This window comes from Balaenoptera borealis, assembly GCF_965194805.1.
Source record: "Balaenoptera borealis genome assembly, chromosome: X".
NCBI lineage: Eukaryota > Metazoa > Chordata > Mammalia > Artiodactyla > Balaenopteridae > Balaenoptera > Balaenoptera borealis.
Window position 1 is genome coordinate 20529500 of NC_138881.1, and position 11420 is coordinate 20540919.

General features: G+C 38.6%; 1 protein-coding gene and 1 pseudogene across 3 annotated transcripts in view; one reads left to right on the forward strand and one right to left on the reverse strand.

Moving 5' to 3' along the window:
- The window catches only part of ACOT9 (acyl-CoA thioesterase 9), a 74289-nt gene that overhangs the window by 42399 nt on the left and 20470 nt on the right, over nucleotides 1-11420 (reverse strand). For both annotated transcript variants that reach the window (XM_082375784.1, XM_082375782.1), the window contains exon 3: nucleotides 11213-11415. The gene's annotated coding sequence lies outside the window, so the exon portion shown is untranslated. The remainder of the gene's footprint in view (nucleotides 1-11212; nucleotides 11416-11420) is intronic.
- On the forward strand, nucleotides 2-11219 carry LOC309619963 (methyl-CpG-binding domain protein 3-like 2B pseudogene; annotated as a pseudogene). Its single transcript has one exon. The product of its transcript is annotated as a methyl-CpG-binding domain protein 3-like 2B pseudogene (transcript).

Genomic DNA, 11420 nt, shown 5'->3' on the forward strand with positions numbered 1-11420 from the left:
AAAAAGTCATTTTATTTTACACATTACTCTCTTTCTCCTTAACAAAAACACATCCTATATTCCTTGCATACTCCTCATATGAAAATACATTTTATTGTAAATCAACTATCCTTCAATTTTTAAAAATTACAAGTTCAAACCTCATAATAAGGATCACTTTGATGTTCCATATCCCTAGAATCAGCAATATTTTCACTATTATACTGATTTCTTCCAATCAATGTGAGGGAGAGCAATGTCAGTTTTCATTTCTTTGAATCAAAGTGAAAAACTGCAGGGCAGAATAGTCTGACAAATAATGTTCATGTGCTGTTGGTTGTCAAAGAGAAGAGTTAGAGGGAAAGAGAAAACCAGACATCAGCTCCTCGCCCTACAATACACTAAACAACCAGCTCAGGTGGTTTTGTGTCCTATTCACTTGTGCAGTAACTATTGCTTGTATCCATGCCATGTAAACTCAGTCTATTATTTTCAGGATGTAGAACACACCTCTACGTCCTTAGCAAGGAAACGGAAGAGCCAGTCCAATAATGAATGAGTGCTTTGGCACTTGTTAGGGGTTTGTATCCTCGGGTTTACACCAATGAGTTTATTAATTTCCTAATGCTAGATATTTAGGGGCTTTATGGAGAATGGATAGAAGTTCTGTTGACAGAATTAAAGGCTATGTAGCTGTGACAAAATTAAGAATGTCTCAGTTCTACTCTGTTTTTGGAATCTGAAGGGAGAAGAAAGTATGTAGAAAAAATATGCAAACACTTACTGAAAACTGTTTGTTCTTTTTTTATTCAGATATTTTATGGAGTTGTTTTTTATGAAGAAATGAAATAAATCTGTACTGATATTTTTTAAATCCAATTTTATTCCCTTTCTTTGTATACAAAGTTGTTTTCCTTCACTCTTTATTGTTTCTAGTAGCTCTATTTTTACATATTGATTATAAATTTTAACTGAGTAATCTTTATTTTCCAGTGAAAATTACAAAGCAGGCAATAGTGAACTATCTATCATATATTAGCACCCCATAGTAAATTAGCAAATTTATAAATACATAATTATAAAAACTTATACTTTTTAGAAACAGGTTTTTCATAGTACAATATATTTAATGTGGTTTTAATGTGGCAAAAGACATATTTATTAATAGACCCAAATATCTTTGTCTCTGTAAAAATTAAGAAAAATAAATAAATTTAAATTTATGTTTAGTGATCAATGTCTCAGTAAATTATCTTATTTGGAAATGACCTAGATAATAAATGTTCAATATTTAGTTTAGCTTAGTATAAACTTTTATTTACATTTATTTAAATTACTTGTTTTTAACAATTATGCTTAGATTAGCCATCAAACAGCTAGCCATCATCTTAAGTTATTTTGTAACATAGAGATAGCATGAGCTTATTCGACAAATAAACCAAGGTAGAAAAAGTTATATGTTTGCATTACATTTAATATTGACAATTCCAAAGACACGTCTGTTTTTATTAAACCAACAAACTTAAACTAACTTTTATTTAACAAACATTATCCTGATCATGTGAACTTGAAAACAGTTGGATTAGAGTTTGCATTTCTGAGAGTTTTAGGAATATTTAATTTATACATGCACTTATTTCTCTTTAAGCCAACTAAGTAGAATTCTTTTAAAAATATCAGGGACGGAGTCAAGATGGCAGTGTGGGAAGATGTAGAGTTAGCGTCTCCCCACAACTAGGGCGCCTGCCGGCTGCTGGTGGGGAGACCCCCAAGGAGACAGGAGGAACCCCAAAGTGAACCAGTAGGATGTAGGGGGACTGAGGGGGGAGGAGAAGTGGAGGCCAGACAGGATCAGTGCCCCTGAGGCCGGGGAGATCAGGAGAGGCAGGTGGGAGGGACTCTCCAGGAAGAGCAGGAGAGGAGCAGAGGGCGACTGCCTCCCAACTCAGGCCGGGGAGCCTGCTGAGCTCCCAGGGCGATCCCCTGCCCTCCAAAGCCCCCTCCAGACCACGTGGGTTCTTGAGGGCATAGGAGGGAGGCCAGGGAGATCAGGAGAAGCAGGCGGTAGGGGCCCTCCCAGACCAGAGAAGCAGGAGAGGAGGGCGTTTACCCCACCCATTAGAGCCCAGGAAGCCTGCTGGGCTCCTAGGTGAGGTCCCCTGCCCTCTGAGACCAGGGGTGGGGGGCACACCTGGGCCCCTTCTGTTCCTTGATCCTAAGCCCCAATCCCCACAGCCCCCAGGGCCTTTTCCAGCCCTGTGGGTCCTGAGCATTGGCCCTGCCCACCGCCCAAACCTCGCCCTTGCTTAGGCCCTGCCCTCCACAGCCAAGGCCTTCCCCCCCCTTTTTTTCCCCCTCCTCCTCTTTTTTACTATTGTGGTACTGTAGTACTTTCTGGTTGTTGATTCATCTATATTTTTATTTTTATATTCTTCATAACATATCTGTTAGTTTCCTAGTCTAATTTTATATTTTACTTTGTTATTGGTTTTTTTGTTGTTGTTTTTTTGCCGTCCCAGGTGGCTTGCAGGATCTTGGTTCATGAGCCGAGTTGGGCCTAAGCTCCTGCGGTGGGAGCTCCGAGTCCGAACCACTGGACTAGCAGAGAACCTCAGACCCTACGGAATATTCATCGGAGTGAGGTCTCACGGAGTTCCTCATCTCAGCACCAAGACCCAGCTCTACCCAATAGCCTACAAAACCCAGAGTTGGAAACCTCAGGCCAAACAACCAGTAAGACAGGAACACAATCCCACTCACAAAAAAAAAAAAAAAAAGAGACATGGCAAAAAAATATATCACAGATGAAGGAGCAAGGTAAAAACCTACAAGACCAAATAAATGAAGAGGAAATAGGCAATCTACCTGAAAAAGAATTCAGAGTAATGATAGTAAAGATGATCCAGAATCTCAGAAATAGAATGGAGGCACGGACTGAGAAAATACAAGAAATGTTTAACACAGATCTAGAAGAACTAAAGAACAAACAAAGAGAGATGAACAACATAATGACTGAAATGAAAAATACACTAGAAGGAATCAATAACAGAAAAACTGAGGCAGAAGAACAAATAAGTGAGCTGGAAAACAAAATGGTGGAAATAACTGCCAAGGAGCAGAATAAAGAAAAAAGAATGAAAAGAATTGAAGACAATCTCAGAGACCTCTGGGACAACAATAAATGTACCAACATTCGAATTATAGGGGTCCCAAAAGAAGAGGAGAAAAAGAAAGGGCCTGAGAAAATATTTGAAGAGATTATAGTTGAAAACTCCCCTAACATGGGAGAGAAAATAGTCAATCAAGGCCAGGAAGCGCAGAGAGTCCCATACAGGATAAACCCTAGGAAAAACACACCAAGACACATACTAATCAAACTAATAAAAATTAAACTCAAAGAAAAAATATTAAAAGCAGCAAGGGAAAAACAAAAAATAACATACAAAGGAATCCCCATAAGTTATCAGCTGATTTTTCAGTGGAAACTCTACAGGCCAGAAGGGACTGGCAGGATATACTTAAAGTGATGAAAGAGAAAAACCTACAACCGAGATTACTCTATCCAGCAAGGATCTCATTCAGATTCGACGGAGAAGTCAAAAGCTTTTCAGACAAGCAAAAGCTAAGAGAATTCAGCACCACCAAACCAGCTTTCCAGCAAATGCTAAAGAAACTTCTCAAAGAGGGAAACACAAGAGAAGAAAAGACCCACAAAAATAAACCCAAAACAATTAAGAAAGTGATAATAGGAACATACGTATCGATAATAACCTTGAATGTAAATGGATTAAATGCCCCAACGAAAAGACACAGACTGGCTGAATGGATACAAAAACAAGACCCATATATATGCTGTCTACAAGAGACCCACTTCAGACCTAGGGACACATACAAACTGAACGTGAAGGGATGGAAAAAGATATTCCATACAAATGGAAATCAAAAGAAAGCTGGAGTAGCAATACTCGTATCAGATAAAATAGACTTTAAAATAAAGTCTGCTACAAGAGACAAGGAGGGACACTACATAATGATCAAAGGATCAATCCAAGAAGAAGATATGAAAATTATAAATGTTTATGCACCCAACATAAGAGCACCTCAATACATAAGGCAAATGCTAACAACCATGAAAGGAGAAATCGACAGTAACACAATAATAGTAGGGTACTTTAACACCCCACTTACACCAATGGACAGATATCCAAACAGAAAATAAATAAGGAAACACAAGCTTTAAATGATACAATAGACCAGATAGATCTAACTGATATTTATAGAACATTCCACCCAAAAGTGGCAGAATACACTTTCTTCTCAAGTGCACATGGAACATTCTCCAGGATAGATCACATCTTGGGTCACAAATCAAGTCTTGGAAAATTTAAGAATATTGAAATCATATCAAGCATCTTTTCTGACCACAACGCTATTAGATTGGAAATCAATTACAGGAAAAAAACTGTAAAAAACACAAATACACGGAGGCTAAACAGTGCACTACTAAATAACCAAGAGATCACTGAAGAAATCAAAGAAGAAATAAAAAAATACATAGAAACAAATGACAATGAAAACACAACGACCCAAAACCTATGTGACACAGCAAAAGCAGTTCTAAGAGGGAAGTTTATAGCAATACAATCTCACTTCAAGAAACAAGAAAAATCTCAAATAAACAATCTAACCCTACACTTAAAACAACTAGAGAAAGAAGAACAAAGAAAACCCAAAGTGAGTAGAAGGAAAGAAATCATAAAGATCAGAGCAGAAATAAATGAAATAGAAACAAAGAAAACAATAGCAAAGATCAGTAAAACTAAAAGCTGGTTCTTTGAGCAGATAAACAAAATTGATAAACCCTTAGCCAGACTCATCAAGAAAAAAAGGGAGAGGATGCAAATCAATAAAATTAGAAATGAAAAAGGAGAAATCACAACTGACACTGCAGAAATACAAAGGATTATAAGATACTACTACAAGCAACTATATGCCAATAAAATGGACAACCATGAAGAAATGGACAAATGCTTGGAAAGGTACAATTTTCCAAGACTGAACAGGGAAGAATTAGAAAATATAAACAGGCCTATCACAAGTAATGAAATTGAAACCGTAATTAAAAATCTTCCAACAAACAAAAGTCCAGGACTAGATGGCTTCACAGGTAAATTCTATCAAACATTTAGAGAAGAGCTAACACCAATCATTCTCAAAATCTTCCAAAAAATTGCAGAGGGAGCAATTCATTCCACAAAGCCACCATCACCCTGATACCAAAACCAGTAAATGATATCACAAAAAAAGAAAATTATAGACCAATATCACTGATGAACATAGATGCAAAAATCCTGAACAAAATACTAGCAAACAGAATCCAACAGCACGGACTGCACTTTCCAGCAAGACACAGGCTGTCTGCATCTCAGGGGTGGGTCTGAGGACAGCTCTCGAAAGATGGGGGAACCTGAATGGACCAGTTTTCCAAGCCAGCCTCTTCTGGGGAAGCGCAAAAGAAATATGATGCTTGAGACGTTGGAGAAGAAAAGACAAGACCATTTAGCCAAGGCCAAGCAGAGACATCGTGACGGAACTGCACTTCCTATGAGGCTGACCAGCTGCGTTTTCAGGAGGCCAGTCACAAAGATAACTTCTCATCCTGACAATGCGGTCAGGCGCCGTCAATGCGAGGGGACCTTGGAGAAGCCCCAATAAGTCTGTGCATTCAGGAGACTGCAGGGGCTCCAGGTCTACAGCCCTGAAGGAGAACATTTCAGCACGTTGGACAGCACAATTATTTTCGGAGTAATTGCCCTGTGTGGTGCAGATGAATCCCTGGGCCGTGCTGGTGCCAGGTCTCTGCACACCAGCCCTGAAGCCATCACTACCCAGTTTTCAGACGGGGCAGAGATGATCCCAGGATTGGGTCTCTTCCTCCCACAGACCCTCTGCAGGCAACGAGTAACATATGCAGATATTCGCCGACAGTCTCGGAAAGTGAAAGGAGCAAGGGAGAGACTGGATATGGCCTTGAGGGCAGACAGGCTTGCCAGGGAGACAGAGAGAGCCAGGAGCCCTGAGAACTAGGTGAAAAATGGAGAAGACTGTCCTGAAGAAGCCGAGTGCTGCGGCCCCTGGGAAGTGGTTCACTGCAGGACAGCCCTTCGTTCTACTTGCCTCTTTAAGTGTCAACCCTGTTTCTGGAGTGAGATGCTTTGTTAGATTAACATTGTACTCTATTAAACTCTTGGTAGACAAAAACGACAAGAGTAAACGTTTTTGTGAGTGAGAGATTGGGTTTCATGTGACAAGAAAAATAATTTTTCCTTATCTTTGTACACTTCAATCTCTGTCAGGATTTCTCTATTGAATTCTACAGAGGTAATCTAGTCTGGGGGGATTATTTAATGTTTTTAGTTATAATATTTTCTTACATTGCTTACACTTAGGCAAGGAATGATACCTACTCTAGAGATTATTTTTTAATATTAATTCTATAAAATTTTATTAAGCTTGCTTTTTACTTTTCATTTTAACATCTTTATTTTGTCATTATTGTGTCAAATGCTAAATCAGACATAAGACTTTTTTTTTTTACATCTTTATTGGAGTATAATTGCTTTACAATGGTGTGTTAATTTCTGCTGTACAACAAAGTGAATCAGCCATGTGCATATATATCCCCATATCCCCTCCCTATTGCATCTCCCTCCCACCCTCCCTATCCCACCCCTCTACGTGGACACAAAGCACCGAGCTGATCTCCCTGTGCTATGCGGCTGCTTCCTACTAGCTATCTATTTTACATTTGGGAGTGTATATATGTCCATGCCACTCTCTCACTTCGTCCCAGCTTACCATTCCCCCTCCCTGTGTCCTCAAGTTCATTCTCTACGTCTGTGTCTTTATTCCTGTCCTGCCCCTAGGTTCATCAGAACCTTTTTTTTTTTTAGATTCCATATATATATGTTAGCATACGGTATTTGTTTTTCTCTTTCTGACTTACTTCACTCTGTATGACAGACTCTAGGTCCATCCACCTTACTACAAATAACTCAATTTCGTTTCTTTTTATGGCTGAGTAATATTCCATTGTATATATGTGCCACATCTTTATCCATTCATCTGTTGATGGACACTTAGGTTGCTTCCATGTCCTGGCTATTGTAAATAGAGCTGCAATGAACATTGTGGTACATGACACTTTTTGAATTATGGTTTTCTCAGGGTATATGCCCAGGAGTGGGATTGTTGGGTCATATGGTAGTTCTATTTTTAGTTTTTCAAGGAACCTCCATACTGTTCTCCATAGTGGCTGTGTCAGTTTACATTCCCACCAACAGTGCAGGGGGTTCCCTTTTCTCCACACCCTCTCCAGCATTTATTGTTTGTAGATTTTTGATGATGGCCATTCTGACTGGTGTGAGATGATATCTCATTGCAGTTTTGATTTGCATTTCTCTAATGATTAATGATGTTGAGCATTCTTTCATGTGTTTGTTGGTGATCTGTATATCTTCTTTGGAGAAATATCTATTTAGGTCTTCTGCCCATTTTTAGATTGGGTTGTTTGGTTTTTTGATATTGATCTGCATGAGCTGCTTGTAAATTTTGGAGATTAATCCTTTGTCAGTTGCTTCATTTGCAAATATTTTTACATACTCTTTTTAAATGTACTTTTTAAAGGTTCATTTTTTTCCCTAGAACTTGATTTTGAAAATATTACTGATGAGTTTGCTTCTAGTAAAACAAAGAAAGTAAAATTTTCATAAATTCTGGTTAAGGGATAAATAAAATATTTAAATTTAAAAAAAAAAAAAAAAAGAACCCAACAGCACGTTAGCACGTTAAAAGGATCATACGCCATGATCAAGTGGGATTTATCCCAGGGATGCAAGGATTCTTCAATATATGCAAATCAATGTGATACACCACATTAACAAATTAAGGAATAAAAACCGTATGATCATCTCAATAGATGCAGAAAAGGCTTTTGACAAAATTCAACACCCATTTATGATAAAAACTCTCCAGAAAATGGGCATAGAGGGAACCTACCTCAACATAATAAAGGAAATATATGACAAACCCACAGCAAGCATCATATTCAATGGTGAAAAACTGAAAGCATTTCCACTAAGATCAGGAACAAGACAAGGATGTCCACACTCGCCACTCTTATTCAACATCGTTTTGGAAGTCCTAGCCACAGCAATCAGAGAAGAAAAAGAAATAAAAGGAATGCAAATTGGAAAAGAAGAAGTAAAACTGTCACTGTTTGCCAATGACATGATACTATACATAGAAAATCCTAAAGATGCCACCAGAAAACTACTAGAACTAATCAGTGAATTTGGTAAGGTTGCAGGATACAAAATTAATGCACAGAAATCTCTGGCACTCCTATACACCAAAAACGAAAAATCAGAAAGAGAAATTAAGGAAACACTCCCATTAACCATTACAACAAAAAGAATAAAATACCTAGGAATAAACCTGCCTAAGGAGGCGAAAGACTTGTACTTAGAAAACTATAAAACACTGATGAAAGAAATCAAAGATGACATAAACAGATGGAGAAATATACCATGTTCTTGGATTGGAAGAATCAATATTGTGAAAATGACTATACTACCCAAAGCAATCTACAGATTCAACACAATCCCTACCAAACTACCAATGCCATTCTTCACAGAATTAGAACAAAAAATTTTACAATTTGTATGAAAACACAAAAGACCCCGAATATCCAAAGCAATCTTGAGAAAGAAAAACAGAGCTGGAGGAATCAGGCTCCATGACTTCAAACTATACCACAAAGCTACAGTAATCAAGACAATATGGTACAGGCACAAAAACAGAAATATAGATCAATGGTACAGGACAGAATGCCCAGAGATAAACCCACGCACATGTGGTCACCTAATTTATGACAAAGGAGGCAAGAACATACAATGGAAGAAAGACAGCCTCTTCAATAAGTGGTGCTGGGAAAACTGGACAGCTACATGTAAAAGAATGAAATTAGAACACTACCTAACACCATACACCAAAAAAACTCCAAATGGATTAAAGACTTAAATGTAAGACCAGACACTATAAAACTCTTAGAGGAAAACATAGGAAAAACACTCTTTGACATAAACCACAGCAAGATCTTTTTTGACCCACCTCCTAAAGTAACGGAAATAAAAACAAAAATAAACAAATGGGACTTAATTAACCTTAAAAGCTTTTGCATAGCAAAGGAAACCATAAACAAGACAAAAAGACAACCCTCACAATGGGAGAAACTATTTGCAAATGAAACAACAGACAAAGGATTAATCTCCAAAATATACAAACAGCTCATGGAGCTAGCTCAATATCAAAAAAACAAACAATTCAGTTAAAAAATGGGCAGAAGACCTAAATAGACATTTCACCAAGGATGACATACAGATAGCCAAGAGGCACATGAAAAGATGCTCCACATCACTAATTATTAGAGACATGCAAATCAAAACTACAATGAGGTATCACCTCACGCCAGTCAGAATGCCCATTATCAAAAAATCTATAAAAAAAAAATCTAGAAACAATAAATGCTGGAAAGGGTGTGGTGAAAAGGGAACCCTCCTGCACTGTTGGTGGGAATGTAAATTGATACAACCACTATGGAAAACAGTATGGAGGTTCATTAAAAAACTAAAAATAGAAGTACCATATGACCCAGCAATCCCACTACTGGACACATACCCTGAGAAAACCATAATTCAAAAAGAGTCATGTACCACAATGTTCACTGCATCTCTATTTACAATAGCCAGGACATGGAAGCAACCTAAGTGTCCATCAACAGATGAATGGATAAAGAAGATGTGGCACATAAATACAATGGAATATTACTCAGCCATAAAAAGAAATGAAATTGAGTTATTTGTAGTGAGGGGGATGGACCTGGAGTCTGTCATACAGAGCGAAGTAAGTCAGAAAGAGAAAAACAAATACCGTATGCTAACACATATATATGGAACCTAAAAGCAAAAATGGTACTGATGAACCTAGTTGCAGGGCAGGAATAAAGAGACAGACATAGAAAATGGACTTGATGACATGGGGTGGGAGGGCGAAGCTGGGGCGAAGTGAGAGTAGCATCGACATATATACACTACCGAATGTAAAATAGTTGGCTGGTGAGAAGCAGCTGCATAGCACAGGGAGATCGGCTCAGTGCTTTGCCATGACCTAGAGGGGTGGGATAGGGAGGAAGGGAGGGAGGCTCAAGGGGGAGGGGATATGGGGACATGTGTATGCATATGGCTGATTTGCTTTGTTGTGCAACAGAAACTAACACAGTATTGTAAAGTAATTATACTCCAATAAAGATCTATTAAAAAAATATCATATATATATGGGAATTCCCTGGCGGTCCAGTGGTTAGGACTCGGGGCTTTCACTGCCGAGGGCCCGGGTCCAACCCCTGGTTGGGGAACTAAGATCCCACAAGCTGCACGGGGTGGCCAAAAAAAATATCATATATGTATATATATAATATACATACATATATGGATATACATAAACATGTAGACAGACACAAAGGTCTTATAGTTTTCATTTTTTAATTTTAGCCATATCTCAGGTATAATAATACAAAACTCAAAAGAATCTGGATCCAAATTGTGTTTCTGGCCGACAGACTAAGTTAAGGTTACCTGCTCAGATGGCCAAAGTTTTTTAATGAAGATTGTGTGTGTGTGTGTGTGTGTGTGTGTGTGTGTGTGTGTGTGTGTGTGTGCGCGCGCGCGCGCACACATGCGCGCACTGTAAGGATTCTTTTAGAGAAGCTATTTTTAGAGTCACTTTGTCTCTTAGAAACTTCTGCATACAAATCAAAGAGTATCTTCCATCGTCTCTGAGAGGTTTGCAATCCTCTTTTCAAGGGCACCCCGTAAAGTGGACTATCTTATCTACGTTAAAGTTTCCCCGAAGTGGCCACTACAATTCCAAATTATCCTTTATAAAGTTCACCCATTTTGCCAGAAAGGCACAAGATCCTGGTCCATAGTAGGTATACATACAAGAAGCAAGAGTTTTTAAGGGAAGAGGAGAATGAGATTTAGATGAGGTGGAGCCTATCTATCTCTTCCTCTAGATTCCCTGAAACAATCTGTGAGGAGCTCAGTAATCATACCATTGCCTAAATCCCAGGGAATCACAAGTTTCTCCCCTTTCAGACAGAAGGGTGACTTACCAAGAAGCTTCAACAAACAGAATACAGGTATGCACAATAAATTCCAAGAGCTCAACATGCAAAGAGAGCAGCATTCAGGCTGACTGCAAGGTTGGCAAGACAGTGGTGAGCTCAATGGGCCCAGTGGGTACCAGCACGTGGTTGCTCACTGGCCTCAGAGTTGTTGAGGATCTTCTTTGGATCCCACTTCTGATGTCAGAAAACTGTC